Source organism: Rhinolophus sinicus, linkage group LG01 (assembly GCF_036562045.2).
Source record: "Rhinolophus sinicus isolate RSC01 linkage group LG01, ASM3656204v1, whole genome shotgun sequence".
Taxonomy (NCBI): Eukaryota; Metazoa; Chordata; class Mammalia; order Chiroptera; family Rhinolophidae; genus Rhinolophus; species Rhinolophus sinicus.
In genome coordinates this window covers 191491033-191507805 of record NC_133751.1, presented here as the reverse complement: position 1 = coordinate 191507805, position 16773 = coordinate 191491033, and the positions used below count along the sequence as shown (strand labels likewise).

The 16773-nt window shown below is 45.9% G+C and overlaps 1 long non-coding RNA gene across 1 annotated transcript; it reads right to left on the bottom strand.

Moving 5' to 3' along the window:
* Positions 1-620: 620 nt before the first annotated feature.
* Positions 621-11081, bottom strand: LOC141568209 (uncharacterized). Its single transcript, XR_012491262.1, has 3 exons — positions 10821-11081; positions 2762-2844; positions 621-704 (listed from the first exon to the last, which is right to left on the bottom strand). It is a non-coding gene; the product is annotated as an uncharacterized LOC141568209 (long non-coding RNA).
* Between the last annotated feature and the right edge of the window lie 5692 nt (positions 11082-16773).

Genomic DNA, 16773 nt, shown 5'->3' with positions numbered 1-16773 from the left:
CACTTGTCCCTACAAGATGCCTCTCTATCCATCGATTTCTTTCTTCCTCTGCTCCCTTCAGTCCCTGTTCCCCATTCCCATCGTCTCCCCAGCCCCCAACCAAGCACATGAGGTGTAACCTAACAAACCATCTCCCAACTTAAAGTTTGTTCCTGAGAAGGCTTCACACCCTAGCGAAGTCACTTGGCATAAACAGCTGCAGAGCGATTGTGCACACAGTGCAGGAATGCAGGAAATAAACAGAGGGCAGGCAAAAGCCTCCAGGTTGAGTCTTTGGAGGATAGCCCATTCTCAGCTGCCCCATGACCTCACTTCCTCTGATAGCAACCCCCAAACTTATCTGGAGCACACATTAGGGAGTCTTCTCTGTTAGGGGGCTGGGGATGCTTCTCACTGTCACCCCCAGAGTCTTCCGTCTTCTCATCAGATGGCAGTTGATGGACACAGCAATCTAGGATTTTACCCTCTGAGGGAGGATGACTTGTGTCTACGATGCATCCAAGCCAATCACCAGACTTATCGGTCAGGACAGACAGGCAGGTTAGGCTCTATCACAAATAACCCCCAATGATCAGAGGCTGAAAACAATACAGGTTTGTTTTATACCATGTGTACATTACCGATTTGCTGTAATGCTCAAGCTCTCCTCCCCGCAGGATCCCATCTGAGATTACCCAGGCTGCCATCATCTCAAACATTTGGCACTGTCAGTGACAGAGGGCAGAGGAGAAAGAGCATGGTGAATAGCAGTCCCACAGTAGCTCCTAAAGCCTCTAATAGGAAGGAGACCCCTCACTCACTTCCACTCACATTCCATTGGCCCAAGCAAGTTATTGGCTGTGTCTGGATTCAAAGAGGTAGAGATGGGGAACTCTACCCCCATGTGTGTAAACAGCCCTAAAGACCACCACACACTGTGTCTTCCATGGAGTTGGGCTTCAATTAATCTGTGACAGAGAGGAAAACCCATTTATTTGCCCCCTCGGGTAAGGGTAAGGAGAAGATCATTGTTTTGCAGAAAGGAGGTGAAGCGTGCGTATACATAATGAGAGGCAAATGAGCACTGAGTTGCTCTACATAAGAGAAAGATGGACCCAGAGGTAGGTCCAGGAGTCCTGAGTGGGTAGAGAAGGTTTGCACCCTCTTTGAGGCAGGGAAATAGAAACGAAAGGGGGAGAGTAGAGAGGTAGAGAAAAAGTATGTGGTAGCCACCAGAGGGAAAGTGCAGATGCTTAAAGAGGACGTTTAGAATGTTTTATGATATGGGAAGGGATGTACTCTCTTTGGGCATCTCCTCTGCTTTAAGAGCATGATTTGTGGGTTTTGAAAGTGACAACATGCTGAGGCTGGTCTCAAGGCAAACACAAACCAAAGCCAGAGACTGCCAAGGAGGCCCAATTACTGTCTACAGGCCAAAGTCAAGTTTCATTTTGTTTTATTTTCCTGATCTGGCTCCAACAAATCTATCCTTTATCCTCCACTATGACCCAGCACCTCTCCAGAGGTGTACGCTGTGCTCTACCCCATCACCCCACATGGGCTTCTCGGCACCGCCTCACCCTTATGCCGTTGTTCTCATTGTGTTACCCGCCTCCTAAGTCCCAGCCCCAATTGTCCACTTTCTACCTCTCCACCTCTCAAAATCCTCCCTTCTCTTCAAGCCACATCTCAGAGGCCACCAATTCCTTTGAATCACTGAGCTGAGATTCGTGTTCCTCTCCATGTCACGTCCACCCCTTTACGAAGGAATGGATGGCACATACTGAAATTACTGGGTGACACATGCTGTCTACTTTAAAAGACTGTAGGAAACTTGAGGGCAGGGGATCATTTCTACATGGCTTAACTTTTGTCCCCACATCCTGTTACAGGATTTATTATGAAGTAACAACCATGATGACACAGAGCAGTAGTAACAGTGACAGGTGACATTTACCAAGCCCTTACGGGTTGGGGCCTGTGCTAATGGCCTAAGTACATCATCTTTTTACGTGTACGACTACTTGATGAACCCCATTAGCCTCACTTTACAGATGAAAAAGGAATGGGGGCCCAGAGAGAGTAAGCAACCGGACTAATATCCCACCACTCTGGTGGCAGAATGGCCACAGTTTGACCATCTTCCTCCTCACTTACCTCCAATAGTCAGTTCCTTCTCTTCAAAGTTCTGAACACATGCCTAAGGGTGGGGCTCAGCTTTCAGCTGAAGTCTTTCTGATGCCAAAGATTACGCTCTCAAACACAAGCTATTCGCCAAACCACTGGCTTTTAACTTCAGGGCACTATATTTCTAGCCTGACGTATTTTGGAGGGAGTGGTAGATACCACCTATAGACCCTAACCATAAAAAAAAAAATTCCCATGGGGTCTTGCAGGGTCTCTCCCTCCCCTCACCCCCGTCTCCATGTGGCTATGAGGCTCCATGAAGGACTCGGAGCGATAGACGAAAAGAGCCCCCTGATGGATGAGTGACTTCATGGAGCAGAGTCCCTCACCTCCACCCCAGACAACACCACCTGCCTCCCTTGGAGACCCGAGCAAGAAATCTACACTTCTGTGCGAAGCCATCAAGGTCTGAGGGCAGACTGCTGAAACAGTGAACCTACCCTGACAAAAACAGTGCTCAACAGATGGTTGAGTTTAAAGTGATATCTGAGACAACAAGGAGATTTCCGGAGCTGTTTTATGTCAGCAGGGAGTGGGGTCCCCAGGCATGTTTAGAGAAGACATGACTTCCATTCATCCCATTGACTCTACACACCTTGAGGGCCGGGTGCTGACTAGTCTGAGAGAAGCAGCTGGACAAGAGACGAAGGGGAAGCCGGACAGTGCTGAGCCCAGTATCTGCGAGTGAGAGAGACGGGAGACGTGCATCAGAGAGTCCGCAGAGCAGGGCTACTTCTGTGTACAAGGATCACTGCAGTGGCTGAGGACAGCTACGAAAACAGAAGTTTAGGCTGCTGACAAGGCAATGCTGGCCAGGTGTGAGAGAAAGCCTGCGTGGCCTGCGAGGCTGGCAGCCTGGGCAGCCCAGAGGCTTCATCTGAGATCTGGCCCAGTTCTTTCTCAAGCAGCCCTCTGAAACATGAGCTGGCATTGTGTCCCGGCAGCTGGTTTCCCACTGCCTACTCTCTCTCTTTCTCCTTTTTCTTTCTCTGAACTCTCCTCTCCCTACCACCACCCTCCTACTCTTCAGCCACTGCATTAAGGAGAGATTGACAGTTCCCTTGGGCAAAAAACAACCTAAACCTGAAGTAGATCATCACTCTGTCCACCCACACACATTCTGCCCCACTTATTTGCATGTCAATACCCAGAATGCCCTGCTGGCCCATGCCAGAGTCGTCAGATACATTGGATGGCCATTGCCAGCGTCTGAAGCCTGAAGCTGGCAGAGCTGGTGTCCCTCGGAGGGCAATGCATTTGCTTTCATGCCAGCAAAAATTTGGAATGAGTTGCTTCACCTGCACCCTCGGTTCCCTGACAGAGTTCTACTAGCGTGGCTCAGGTTGGCACAAGGCAAAAACAAACCCGGATGCACTAAGAAACAATGTTTAAAGCCATTTGACCAGTTTTCAAGGTCCCCACACTGCTTTTACCATGTCCATCCATCAACACAGCCCCCTCACATTCCAGCTCAGCCCAGCCCTCGACCCAAGTGTACGGCCTCTCTTTCCACCACAGGCTGCAAGAGAAATTTTTCAATATCCAAATTTGGGGACTTTTTTTCTACCCTCCCTCCATAATTCCAGAGTGCAACAGCTTCTTCTTTGGGTTCAGAGAGGGCAAGCAACTTGCCAAAAAACACACAGGCATGATGAGCCCCCAGCCTCGGTCCCATGTCTCGGAGTTTCCCCTATTGCTTGAGAGGAATCAGTTCACAGTTCCAGAGAACAACTTGGGAAAAACTGTCTTCTCCAGGTGAGGGAGAAGGTAGTCTGACGTCAGCACCAAGACGATATCCAAGAGAATAATCATAAGGAATGATGATGAATGTGTGTACAAGGTAGGCAGGAAGAGATGGATATAAAGAAGAATAAGAAAAACAGCAAACAGAACACGACTTCCATGTTCCACTTCCTCCAGAAAGGGCTTCTTTTGTGCAGAGTATATTAGACATACCTGTTCCTGCCCCTACAGGAATGTAAAGCACCATCCCTGACTCAGACATTTAATAACTCACCGATTCATTCACTCAGTTAAATGTAACATGCTTACTATGTACCTGGGGACAACTGGGGAAACACCAATAAAAGATGTGGCCTCTGCAAGATGGTGCCTTCTGATGCCAAAGGGGCCAGAAGGCCCCCTTCCCTCCTTCCGTACACGATGGCTGCTTTCCAGGTGTCAGAGATGGGTCTCCCTGAGTCATGTATGCTCCCTTGTCAGGGCAGCAGGAGGCTCAAAAGCACAAGGATGAAAGTGGAGTCTGGAATCATATTGTTCCTGCTGCTTTCCAGCGTGGGGGTCTTGAGCAAGTTCCTTATCTCCGTGCCTCAGTTTCCTCATCTGCAAAATGGAGCTAATAATAGAACTTCCTCATAAAGTGGAGATTGAGGACTGAATGGGTTAACACATGTAATGCTCTTAACACAGTGTCTGTCAAACGTCAAGCGCTCGATAAACATTAGCTATTGTTATCATTGCAGCTGGCCGCACATATTAACAAAAGTTACTTCCAAGCTTAAGAAAGCAGCAGCCAACGGCGACAGACCTGAGCAAAGCTAAATAGTTTTTATAGGAACTAGACCATGAAGTTGGCCTCCTCGAATGGGGCTCTAACCAGATAGGTACAGAAAGACACACACATACACCATGTACAGACCATGGGATAGATTGATTAATGGAATGGTGACGGGTTATTCCTGCCCCTGCTCCCTGGCTCTCAGGCACTGCACTGCTGTGGGGTGAGGACAGGTGAAGCGGGAAGGAGTCACAGAGAGACTTCTGAGGCAGTCCTATGGCCCAGAACCAGAAAAGGCAGGGGTCCTAACACAAAGTCAGTGTAACTCTAGCTCCTTGAGAAAGGCACTGGGTGGGCCATTGCTAAATGTTTCACAACTTTGACACCACCCTCTCCTCGGTGTCTTCCCACCTGCCCTCCCCCATTCCAACCCTCAGGGTAGGGTTAAAGACGGAGGGATTTGGAGGGCTGAGCCCAAGTCCCAGGAAAACTCCTTTCTCTGTTCCCCAGGATTAGGAGATTAAGAGGAGAACAAAGGAGCAATTCACCAGTGGATTCTGCAATTCTCCCACGTCCAACTCAGCAACCACTGAGTTCCCACCATCTCAAGTGGCTAGGGTGAGAGTTGAGACCAGCTGGCTGGCCTTAAACAGTGTGTGTATAGACACCTCTCCCAGAGACGTTTCAATGCTTCCTGTGCATGTAACTTGGGGTAGAAGGGAACGTGTGTGCGTGTGTGTGTGTGTGTGTGTGTGTGTGTGTGTGTGTACATGCACACACATAAACAGTTGCTTAGGGAAAAATTAGAGATAAAGGAGATAGGTATTGAACCAGTAAACCTCCTACGATCTTCTATTCAGAAAAATGCCTGGTTCCCACCCAGCTTTCTTAAATCCAGAAGACACTGAGCAGGGAAGATGATGGCTGTATGACTGATACAACCCAACCCCACTTCCCTTCCAACACATACACACTCTGCAAAAGGGGACTTTTCAAAACTTTGGGGGAAATGAAGGAGAAAAAACCCTAACCACAATTTCATCATGGGTAGCATTTTGGTATATTTCTTCTGGTTTCTTCCCCTATGTATCTTTTAAAATAAATGTAATATCCAATTCTTACTTTCTTGGGTCCTGTGATGTCTTCTTTTTCATAAGAGTATACCACAAGCATTTTCCCGTGTTGCAACCATCTTGCCATCAGGCTTGTGGTAGGGTGGGGCCCAGTTGGAGCACCAGTTGTTGAAGGGGTTCAAGGTGAAACACAACTGAGGAAGGCAGAAGACTAAAGGCAATCCTGAGTTACCATGTCTAAGCTCATGTGAAGCTACTTTCAAATACAATGTGGTCCAAATAAAATAAGAGGAAAGCAATGAAAACTGAAGCTGGGAGGGAAATTTTGCTGACTGTTAAGATAATTATACTCCAAAGTGGATTAAAGTTCCCTGGATCTTTCTGTTTAGGGTGAATTGTGGTCAGTCCTTCCTAGACATCAAGAGATGCACAAAATATGGCTCTTCTTACCAAACGGGTTCAGTATTTGACCATTCTTAATGAATCTTTTCTTCAGTTCCTGCTTTCCTCTGTAAAATATATTCACATACATTCTCATTTCCTAGAACCACACCCTCCCACCTCCTAAACACACACACACACCCTCTCTTCCTCATTTTCTACAGATTAGGCATGTTCCAAATAGGTGGCACTGAGGGAGTCCTAAAAATACCACTTTTCCAACAAATGAACAAACAAACAAACTCATAGACACAAACAGCAGTATGGTGCTTACCAGAGGGTAAAGGGCAAGGGGGGGACGATGAAAAGGGTTAAAGGGGTCAAGTATACTTGGAGACGTATACAGAAGGAGACTAGACTCTGGGTGGTGAGCACACAATGCAATATGCAGATGATGTATTCGAGAATTGTATATCTCAAACTTATATAATGTTATTAAGCAATGTTGTCCCCAAATTTAAGTTTTAAAAATTGCTTTTCCTATGGAATTAGGGATTTGTTGTCACATGTAACTTTTAGCAACGGTGAGCATATTCTGTTTCTGCCAATACTTAGCTTCTAACTTCTTACTCTCTAGACAGAGATCCAGAAAGGGGTTCAAGGCAACGTCTCAAGCAGAAGTGTGTTTGCTAAACAAGGAAAAGGTGATTCTTAAGTGAAGTAGATACTGCTTCGTTGAGGAGACAATCATCAGTCCAGGTGGGGCAACAGAGAAGCTGCCAACCTTAGGTTGGAGGGTTAATGCATCCTGCCACTCAAGTACCTTCTCTGGTCCATAGAGCAGGGAGGGCATACTAAGACCAAGAAAGAATTCCACCCTTCCTCACTCTCCAGCCTCCACAGAGGCATAAGTTACCTCCAGTCAGGACCAACAAAAAAACAAAAGACCCCAGCTCTGTGGGGTCCTCATGGAGAAACCCACCAGTTGCTTTGGGTCAGTTTTGCCATGGCCCACAGAGCCCAGAGAAAAATAAAGATGTGAATGGACCCCAAAAAAGAAAAAAAATGAGTGGTCACAGTTTGGGAAAAAAAAAGGTTCTTCTTGCTAAGGTTAGTTGCCTAAAGGCCTGGGATGGGAGGAGAATGGAGAAGAATTTTTTCACAGTTATGCAGTTATCATTGGAGGTTTGGGAAACTGACTGATACCATTAATGATTAGTGCCCTCCTCCTACGTTCTTTGGAGAACTCAGTCCTGATTTGGCTTCAGCCTCCAGCGTCTCAGTTCTCAGGCACCTCACCCAGCTGCTCATGGGGAAGTACCCTCACAACTAAGGGTGAAAAGTTGGTGGGGAATGGGGATGAAACCGAATAAAATCATTACAATAACAGCCCAAGTCAAAGTTAAAGAGAAAAGCCAGCTCGCTCACAGGGCAATGAAAGCCCCCATTTGGAAAGCTGCTGTGGTGAACGCTAAGTTGTTGGTAAGTGAGACACAGACATGGTGGGAAGAAGGAGCTGATGATTCTTTCAACTCATTTGTTGAAAGTCAGAACATATCAACAGTTAAAGAAAGAACCTCAAAGTTCATCTCAAAAATTCTTCCTTTTGTAGATGAAGCCATCCAGGTTCAGTCGGCCTGAAGGGCCTGCCCAAAGGGATGGCACGTTAGGCCCCAGCCAAGGCTGCAGACAGGGTTCTGAATTCACCTCTAGGTTTCTTTGCATGACTCCACGTGCATATTCACATGGCCAGCATCTGAGCACCCCCAACCTCATCGACAGACCTCCTCTCCCACACACAGCACGAGGGTGCACCCTGCTTTGGGGTGAGGATTACGTCTCATCCAGCTGACTTCATTCCTACCGTATACGAGTAGGCTGGTACCACGCAGCAGGTAGAGAAGCCGGGGCAGGGGGCGTGGGCACGGGGGCAGGTCATCAAGTACAAAGGTCCCTAGGGAAAATTTCAGGAAAGGGGTAAATAGCTGAGAAATGGGAAAGGAGCAAAGACTTCAAAAATTTTGGAATGGGAAAGGTCAAAAGCTGATAGTAGTATTGGAAGGAACGCTAAGAATGTTTTTGTTCTAGACCGAGCCATAAAATGCAAGCATTTGTGTCCCCTGTTCCCAACCTTCTTTTTCTCTGCTTTTTCCTCTCTCGGACATCAAGCTCCTCTTCTTCATAAGAAACATTTTCTGTCAGGAAAGAAGCTCATTGAGCACATTCATGCTGAAGCAGAACTGACAGAAAATTCTCTCAGGCAGATTCCATAAGATATCAGAGCTAGAAGGGACCATGACATAACATTGCCAACCTAGCCTGGAAAATACCTTTTTTAAATCTGGAAGCTAAATAATACATATCATCATCTCTATATTGTGGGCCAAGAATGTAAATCTAAGGACTTAGCACCCTACTTGGCATATAGCAAACCACCAGCAGAGGACTATACCTCAGGAATTACCCCCAACGATGCATCCTTTCTCAAGAGAGCTTGGCCTAGGTATGTATTAATATTTGCAGGATCAAACGTTATTTTATGCATGTGTCCTTTCAGGATCATTTGCCACAGGCTTCACCTGGGGTTACCTTCTGATCACCCCAAGTATTTGGAACCATATCCCTTCCAAGAGGTCATTATCCCTTCTCTACTGGAACTTGGGATGAGTCAAGATGGGCCAACACGTCTCTCTCTTTTTCCTTGGCCACCACAAGGCTAACACACCAAGATGCAGTTATATGCAACTTTCTTTGTTAAAGAATTAGGGGAAAGTAAAAAGGGAATGATCATTTGGGCTGGACAAACTTCTAGTGGATTTTGAGCATGGATTCTTTTAGTCAGGTCCCAAGGGAAGGCATTTTAAAGTGTAGACTTTCACAAGGAAGAGGTCATCCATGCAGGGCGGCCATATTGCACAACTCCTGGGAGCACCAGCACTTACAGAACAGTCTATGTAATGGCTCTCCTGGAGTTGTGCAGGGCCTGGTGGACAGAGCCATAAAGCCATAAAGGCACCTTGCCTCATCCCTAAGTTGACCGACCTGCACTCAGATCTTTCACGTGGCCTCAAGGACTCACTTCTTCAAGTGTCTGTGTCCTGAACACTACTCTCCTTCAGGAACTCTCCTCTCCTTTCCATACAAAGAGGTCTCAGCTCCTTAAATCACTCCTATGTTTTACTCTCCCATGTAGAACTATAGATGCGGGTCAATACCAGCATGTTGGTCATTGCCGAGTATTAAAGACAACAGTAGAAAAATGGGCTCCAGTCCCATGAGCACACGTGAGTATGGATCCTCTGGTTCCCCTACCAGGAAGACCTGCTCCAAAGACAAACATTAAGTTGGGGAGAGAAAAAAAGGGGTACAACTTAAACCACAGTGGATAAAGGCTCTGGCCCCACTTTTATGGTCAGTGGTTGCCCATTATTGTGTGACAAGCATCTGGTTTTTTGGGGACTCTCTCCTGTGAACAGCCATCTTCACAAAGTGACTACACTGGGGTTTACTTGCTTCTCCACCGAATCAAAAGACTTTAATAATAACTTACATGATTCCCGGATAGCAGAGCCTCTCTCTAAGACAGGCATTCTCTACTGGGGTAATAGCATGAAAACTGCATCTTGAGGGGGTAAAAAGTCTTAGATACTACAATGATTTGTAGCCTCCAAAAAGTCACAGTACATGAACAGATACAGAGTATATGGAGGAGGGGAAACGATAAGGAAATCAATGCCTAAAACTCCTTAGGGGAGTTACAGTAAAAGAAATGTTGAGATTCACTGCTCTAATAGAGGAGGGAAACAGGGAGGGGGGAAAGTTGCCAATTCTAACTGCTACAATTTTATTATCATTATCATCACCATCATTATCATTATCATAATTAAAAACATTTTGTATGCATGAACTAAATTAATCCTCCTAACAGTCTTAAGGGCTAAGTACTACTATACTCATTTAAGATGATGAAACTGACTGTAAAGGTGTCCAAGGCCACACAGCTAGTAACTGGCAAAGGCATGATTCCAACCCAGTTCCGTCTGGCTCCGAAGTCCACGGTCTCAGCCATCCTAGAATATTGACTACATCATCAGCCCGGTAGAAGGGAGGTTGGCCACAGAGAAGCTCATCTCTAAACTCTACCATCTACTCTACCAACCCAGATCTACCTCGAAGACCAGGGAGGACAGTTAAGTTCCAAAAAAGGAGACAGACAAGTCCTGGGAAAATTCTGGGTTGGGTTGAGGATGAGGAGGGAGGAAGATGGCCTCACTCTCCCTAAGAGTCCACCTCCTCCTCCTCTTGGGGAGGCATGGAGCCATTAGAACCAGGAGCCTGAAACCTGGGGCAGAGAGAGCGGTGAGAAGGGAGAGGGTTGCCCTTCTTTGTGCTCAGCTACTGCTGCTGAAACCCCAGTGTGGGGCTGCAGCCAAGCCCAAGAGATAGGGTGACCTCTATACAAACAGAACTTCCCCGGGTGGCGCTTCGGCAAATATAAACACAGACTCACCACGTGATGGGTTCAACCAGTTCATGTAAACACCAGAGAGAAAAAAATTCAAGGGAAAAATTGTGCTCCAAAGGGACGGAGTAGTTTTGTGACTCAGAGAGACGAAGGTCAAAGAGCTAATGGGCTCAGAACCCACAGGGTCTGCATTAGGGTCACAGGGGCTCTTCCAAACCTGGGCAGCGGGAGCCTCACTCCCCTCATGGTGTGGGAAGTCCTTCGTCAGGGGCAGTGATCCACGCTTGGTTGGCTTTTCCACCGTGTCTGAAGCACACTGGGTTAGACTTCCATGAAAAACGGAGTGGGTAGTCCTGACGCAGGAGGGCCAGCAGTTAGATATCAGAAGGCCTTCCTCCTTGCCAGGTGCCTTCATGGAAGGTAGGTGCCTCAAGAGGTCCGTCTAAGCTTGGGAACAGCTGGGCTGCTTGGAGGCAGGGGAATGGATGGAATGAACTCTGAAGGAACAGCACACGCTTCCTCCCTGCTCCTACTCCCCCACCCCGTTGTTTGTGCTGGCAAAGAAGATGCTTTTTCCCCACGCCCAGTGTTATCGGTGAGAATGCCAGTGGAGTCTCTGTTGTTTTTGCAAATAATCCACACTGCCCCTGTAAAAAGAGCCAGCTCTCCAGAGCATTTGCAAATACCGTGCTCTTCTGGGCCAGAAAAGTTTGGACAGCACTCCATCTCCACCTTTCTGAGGCATCCATTACCTTAAAATAAACCAGTCAAGGAGAAGGATGGCAGCTGGACCTGGTGGACGGTGGAAGGCAGGCAGGATGCTTCATGCTGCTGTCATGGACTCCCCAGCATCTCCAGAGAAAACCACAGGGCGGTTGGAGGCCTCTATCTCTAGATTGAACAGGACTGTGGCTGCCGCTTCAGACCCCACAGCTATGTTAGGGTTCATTCAAGCAGGCATAGCTTCCTGGTGGCTCAGTGGGGCACCCGAGAGGCCCACCTGGGAAGCAAAATCGCCCGAAACCCAGTCCAGCACAGGGGTGGGAGGGACACGGGGAAGGAGACATAAGCAGGCATGGCCTGGAGGACACTGGAAGAGGCTGGGAGGCAGTGTAAAGAGGGAATACGGACAGGTGCATTTCACTGTGTTAACAACAAATGCTATGTACCTTATTGTATACTTTCACTTCTGTGTTATCACAAGAAGTAAGGCATGTTTAGGGTTATTTACATGGGCCAAATCAATAATAGGTAAGTCCTATGACAACAGAAGATATTTGGGGAAACCCAGTCCAGTGGACTCCTAGCCCGACCACTACTTACCTGCGTGACTTTGGGTGAGTGACATGACTCCTCTGTATCTCAATTTTACAATGGGATTAATAGTAGTACATACTCCCAAAGTAGTTACAAGAATTAAATGAGTTAGTATTTATGAAGCACTTAGACCAATGCCTCGCTCATATCAAGTATTATCAGCATTTGTTAAACACACAGAGGCTCAAACGAATCTGTCCAGTATTTAATGCCAAAGGGCTCCTCTCCCTATTCTTTTTTCATTCATCTATGTATTCAGTAAATATTTATTGGGTGCCTACCACATGTCAAGCTTTGTGTTGATACTGCAGCTGTGAAAATGAGCAAAAGCAACCATGACCTGCCCACTCTCAGGGCTTAGAGTCTCCATGTCAGCTTTGTTGATGAGCTATTCCTCCAAGCACCTCCAAATCTCTGTCAGGTTAAACTGGCCCAACCTAGATCAGACCTCGCCTAGGGGAACACGCCTCTGAATGCAGGAACTGCAAAGGAGAATTGCTTGTGGTTTCCAGCTGTCCCAGCCTTGTGTACAGGAGAAAAAGCTGCTGGAATTACAGAAATAAGCACCAATGCTCAGAATGTAGATGATGTGACCCCAGCTTAGTGAGGGTGGCAGGTTCAGGCAATTGCTTTGCTCGGTACCCAGTCCAGCTTCTAGCAGACTTTCTTCTACTGCAGAGGCTAGAACTCCGAAAACTGCATTTCTCAGACACCCAAGCAGTTGAGGTTTTGGATAAAACTTGGGACCTGTTCACCAGATAGAACAGTCATTCAAGACTTTGATTTGGAATCAACTTACAAAGGAAGAGAGGACCAATATGGGGTAGCCATTGAACTGAAACAGACTGGAGCCAAGGCACGTGGACGTGGAGGAGCCAGCTACGGCTGTGGCCTCCTGATTCACAGGCAACTTTCGGATCACGGGAAAGGCAGCAGTTCTCACAGGGGCCCAATGTTGCCTTGTGTTTTGGGGAGTCATTCCTAGAAGCTCAGCCTAGAATCTTTTTTTTCAGCCCTCCCCGTTGGTCCATGATTTATCTACACCTCTTAATAGATCCTTTTCAGCCTACTCTAGCTGAGGTGGATTCCATTGTCTACAACTAGAAGTGGGAGAGCCTGTCCAGAGCTGACCACCCCCAACAATATAATTATGGTTGAACCAAGGCCTAAACGTAATAAGAAAACTATTTTCCCTAAGGTGCTAGGAAGGAGGGGACAGCAGTTTCCTTACCATTTGGTGAGCACCAACAGTGACTGCCCTGAGATACCCTCCTGGGTGTTTTTCTGTATAGTAAGCTTCTCCATTCACCAGACAAAGAAAAGTTGGGAAGGTTTGGCTGCAAGGCCACAGTGAAATAGTAAAGGAAGAAGAGATGGGCACAGCACTGTACTCGTCCTGCCCTAGCCTTCAGTCGTGCGGGACTTCTCTCTCTCAAACACACCAAGTGTGTCCCTGCCCCAGGGCATTTGCCCATGCTGGCCTAGCTGCTGGGAAGTGACTTTCTCTTGCATTGCCCTATCCTATTATCTTTATAGCACTTATCAATTATTTTACTGATTTATTTGTGTTTGTTACCTGTATTACTTCATTAGAGCATAACCTTTTGGAGATCGGGAGTCCTGACTTGCTCACGCGGAATCCCCAGACTGTAAGAACATGCTTGGCGCATAGTAGGGGCTCCAAACAAATCTGTGGACTGACTAACTTGTTCGTTGACTCTCATTCCTCAAACCTATTTCCTGACGTCTGAGGCTTTTGAGTCAACCAAAAAGACCCAGCCTTTTGGGTCTGGATTAAATTCCAAGCACATCTTGAGGACAGAAGGGGCTCATGGGTTAAAACATGGAGGTCAACAGCAGGGAAATCCTTCTCCCCTGAGAAATTAATAAGTTAAATCAGATGGAAATAAATTTAATCTTCTCCTTCCTCCTTATTATCCTAATTGGTTTAATTTTGTGGCAACTCTTCAGCATTCTCACAACGGAAAGCAACTCATGTTGCGTTGGTAGCCCAGAAAGTAATTACCCTGTGGTTTTATTCTAATTCACTAACAGATACTCTCTGGCTTTGAGGACCCGTGAGAGTGAAGAAGTAAATCATGGAGATTAGAAAATGTTTTTTCCATTCACTATGCTTTTTAAAAACTTAAAAACTATATAAAATGATTACGCATGACAATTCTCTTTTTTCTTAATTAAAAAAGAAGGAACTTGATTTAGAGTCCAACGTAAAACATTAATAGATGCAAACATCTAAATGCAACTAGGCATCTCCTTCACTGACCTTTTAACTGGTTTCAAATATTGCTGAATGTCGCCTTGGTTTTATTCCAGAATTGAGTAAATTAAACTCTTTTTGATTATCCTAACTTGGACATCAAGTCTCCCCAGGGTTTATCCCAAGTCTAGTGTGCTTTGTGTCTTTGTAGCAGTTTTATGTTTTAAAAAAAAAATACAGTGCAAAAAGCTTCTATCCTACTTTGATCTCTTTCTAACAAGAAAGACCGTTAGTGTCCTACTTGCAATTTATTAGAAAAAAAAGTCCAATTTGTCCTTTTAAGTCCCCCAAGCTCTTTTCCTGCGTCCTCGCCCACTTTGCTGCCCACCAAAAAGAAAGTGAAAAATCAGACAAATGATTTTCAGTTTCTGTACGATCTCACCGAGATTTTCAACCCAAGATACCTGTATATCTGCCTATAGTCACTCCAGCACTCCCAGGAAATACCTACCATGGATAGACTGTCCTATTAAGAAAGGCATCAATTATGGCCTCTTGACATCAAACTTATTTTAAGCAGGCAAGAACACTATTTAAACCAGCAAAAATGCTATTTTGAAATGTATGAGAAATGATTTCTCCACCGTGTTTGCATCCCACCCACTGCACCCAAATATATCTGTAAGATCCTTTGAAAATCCTGAACAAAGTGACAAACTAGAGACTAGTACAATCGCCAACGGAAGGAGAAGATACTGGAGACAGTCACCCAAGGGCCACAGGTGCTTTTCGTCCAACCTGTCCCCTTTGTTCTCCATTTGGTGGCATGAATATTGGGGGGGTAGAAGTCTCTCCTCTCTCCCAGGGCTCTGAGGCTTGATCTACCATTTGTCAAGCAATGCGGCGACATTTCCCAGCTGTCACCATAAGTCAGTTCACCCGAACAGATGTTGACAGTTTGGTTTAACAAAGAAGAAAGCTAGAAAAGTGGAGGATTAGAGGCAAGGAAAAGGGGTGTCACTCAAGGAGCCTGGCTACAAATTCCATGGGATCCCCTATTTCTCATCTTTCTCACTCTCTGCACTAGAAAGTCTACATGTGGTGAACCTTCTATGTGGCAGAACCTCCACTCGCTACTACCCTTCCTCTCAGGCCCTTTCTTCCTTCGTGGTGGTTCCTCATGCTTGGAGAAGCCTCTAAGAATCATCTAATGTGGTGGTTTGTAGATTATACAGTAGAGTAAAATGTCCTCCAAAGTTTGGCGTCAACATGGGAAAGCCACCTCCTCATTTTCCAAGTGTTATATCAGTTTAGATGGCTTTCAGAAGCAAGTAATGGAGACCCCCAACTCAAATTGGATCCATCAGTAAAAAGATTTATCTTCTCATGTCACTGGAAGAGCAGAGAGCGGCTTCAGACATGGTCACATCAGCAGCCTGATGACATCCCTGAGTCCTGAGGTCTCTCCTTCTCTCTGAATTACTATCCACATCTTCCATATTTTCCCTCGTGGTTGTAAGAGGTTACCAGTGGCAATAGAGACTAAAAGCTTCCACATTCAAGAACAGAAAGCAGAGAAATCTCTTTCCCAGACATGGAATATAAATCTTTCCATGATCTAATCTGATTGGGCTAATTTGGGTCACTTACATAACCAATAGCTGTCATCAGAGTAGACCAGTGGATCTCAAACTTTTCCAACTTGGGATCCCTTTAAACTTCTAAAAAAACTATTGAGGACCCCAGAGAGTTTTTGTTTAGGTGGGTTATACCTATTGATGTGTATTGCATTATAAATTAATACTGGGAAATTTTTTAAACATTTATTTCCCAATTTATTTTAAAATAATAGTAAAGTCATTGCATGTTAACATGAATAACCTATTTGATATGAAAAAGTAACTATTTTTTAAAGTTTAGTGAGAAGTGTGGCATGGTTCCATGTTCTCGCAAATCTTTTTAATTTCTAGCTTAATAGAAGACAGCTGGGTTCTCATATCTGCTTCTGCATTCAGTCTGTTGCAATATCACATGACAGTTAGCCTCTGGAAAAAACCAGTGTATACTCATAAAAGAATGAAAGTAAAAAGGCAGATAATGGCTTAGTATGAAAATAGTTTTAACCTCCCAGATGCCATGGAAGGGTCCCACGGACACACTTTGAAAAGCGCTGGCTTAGACGAATCAGAACTGCCCTCTGAGAGGAGGAGGGGGTGGACCTATGAACAACACTGGATCCTGCTGGGAGAGGAAAAAGAGCCTGGATTTGGGTTGCCATCAGCAGTGGCTCCCGTCACTGGTACTAAAAACATACGAAGAGCCTAAAACGGCCATCTACCATCTCCTACCTTTCTTTAAAGGAAAAAAAAAACACTTTTTAGTATCAAAGTCATTGGATGATGTTAGATTCAACTGAATACATACAATTTTGTGAAAAACTTACTGCACTGATTGGACACAGAAGAAGGGAAAGAAAAGGGTCTCCCGCTTGAGAAGTTGGTGGGAGAGGATGGCATGTGTGGAAATAGACACTCGGAAGGGGAGCAAGTTTGGGTCAGAAACAATGAATTCCACTTTGGACATATGGAGCTTGACTGGGGCATGGGAGAGTGCCAAGCGGAGAGGTCGGGAGAGG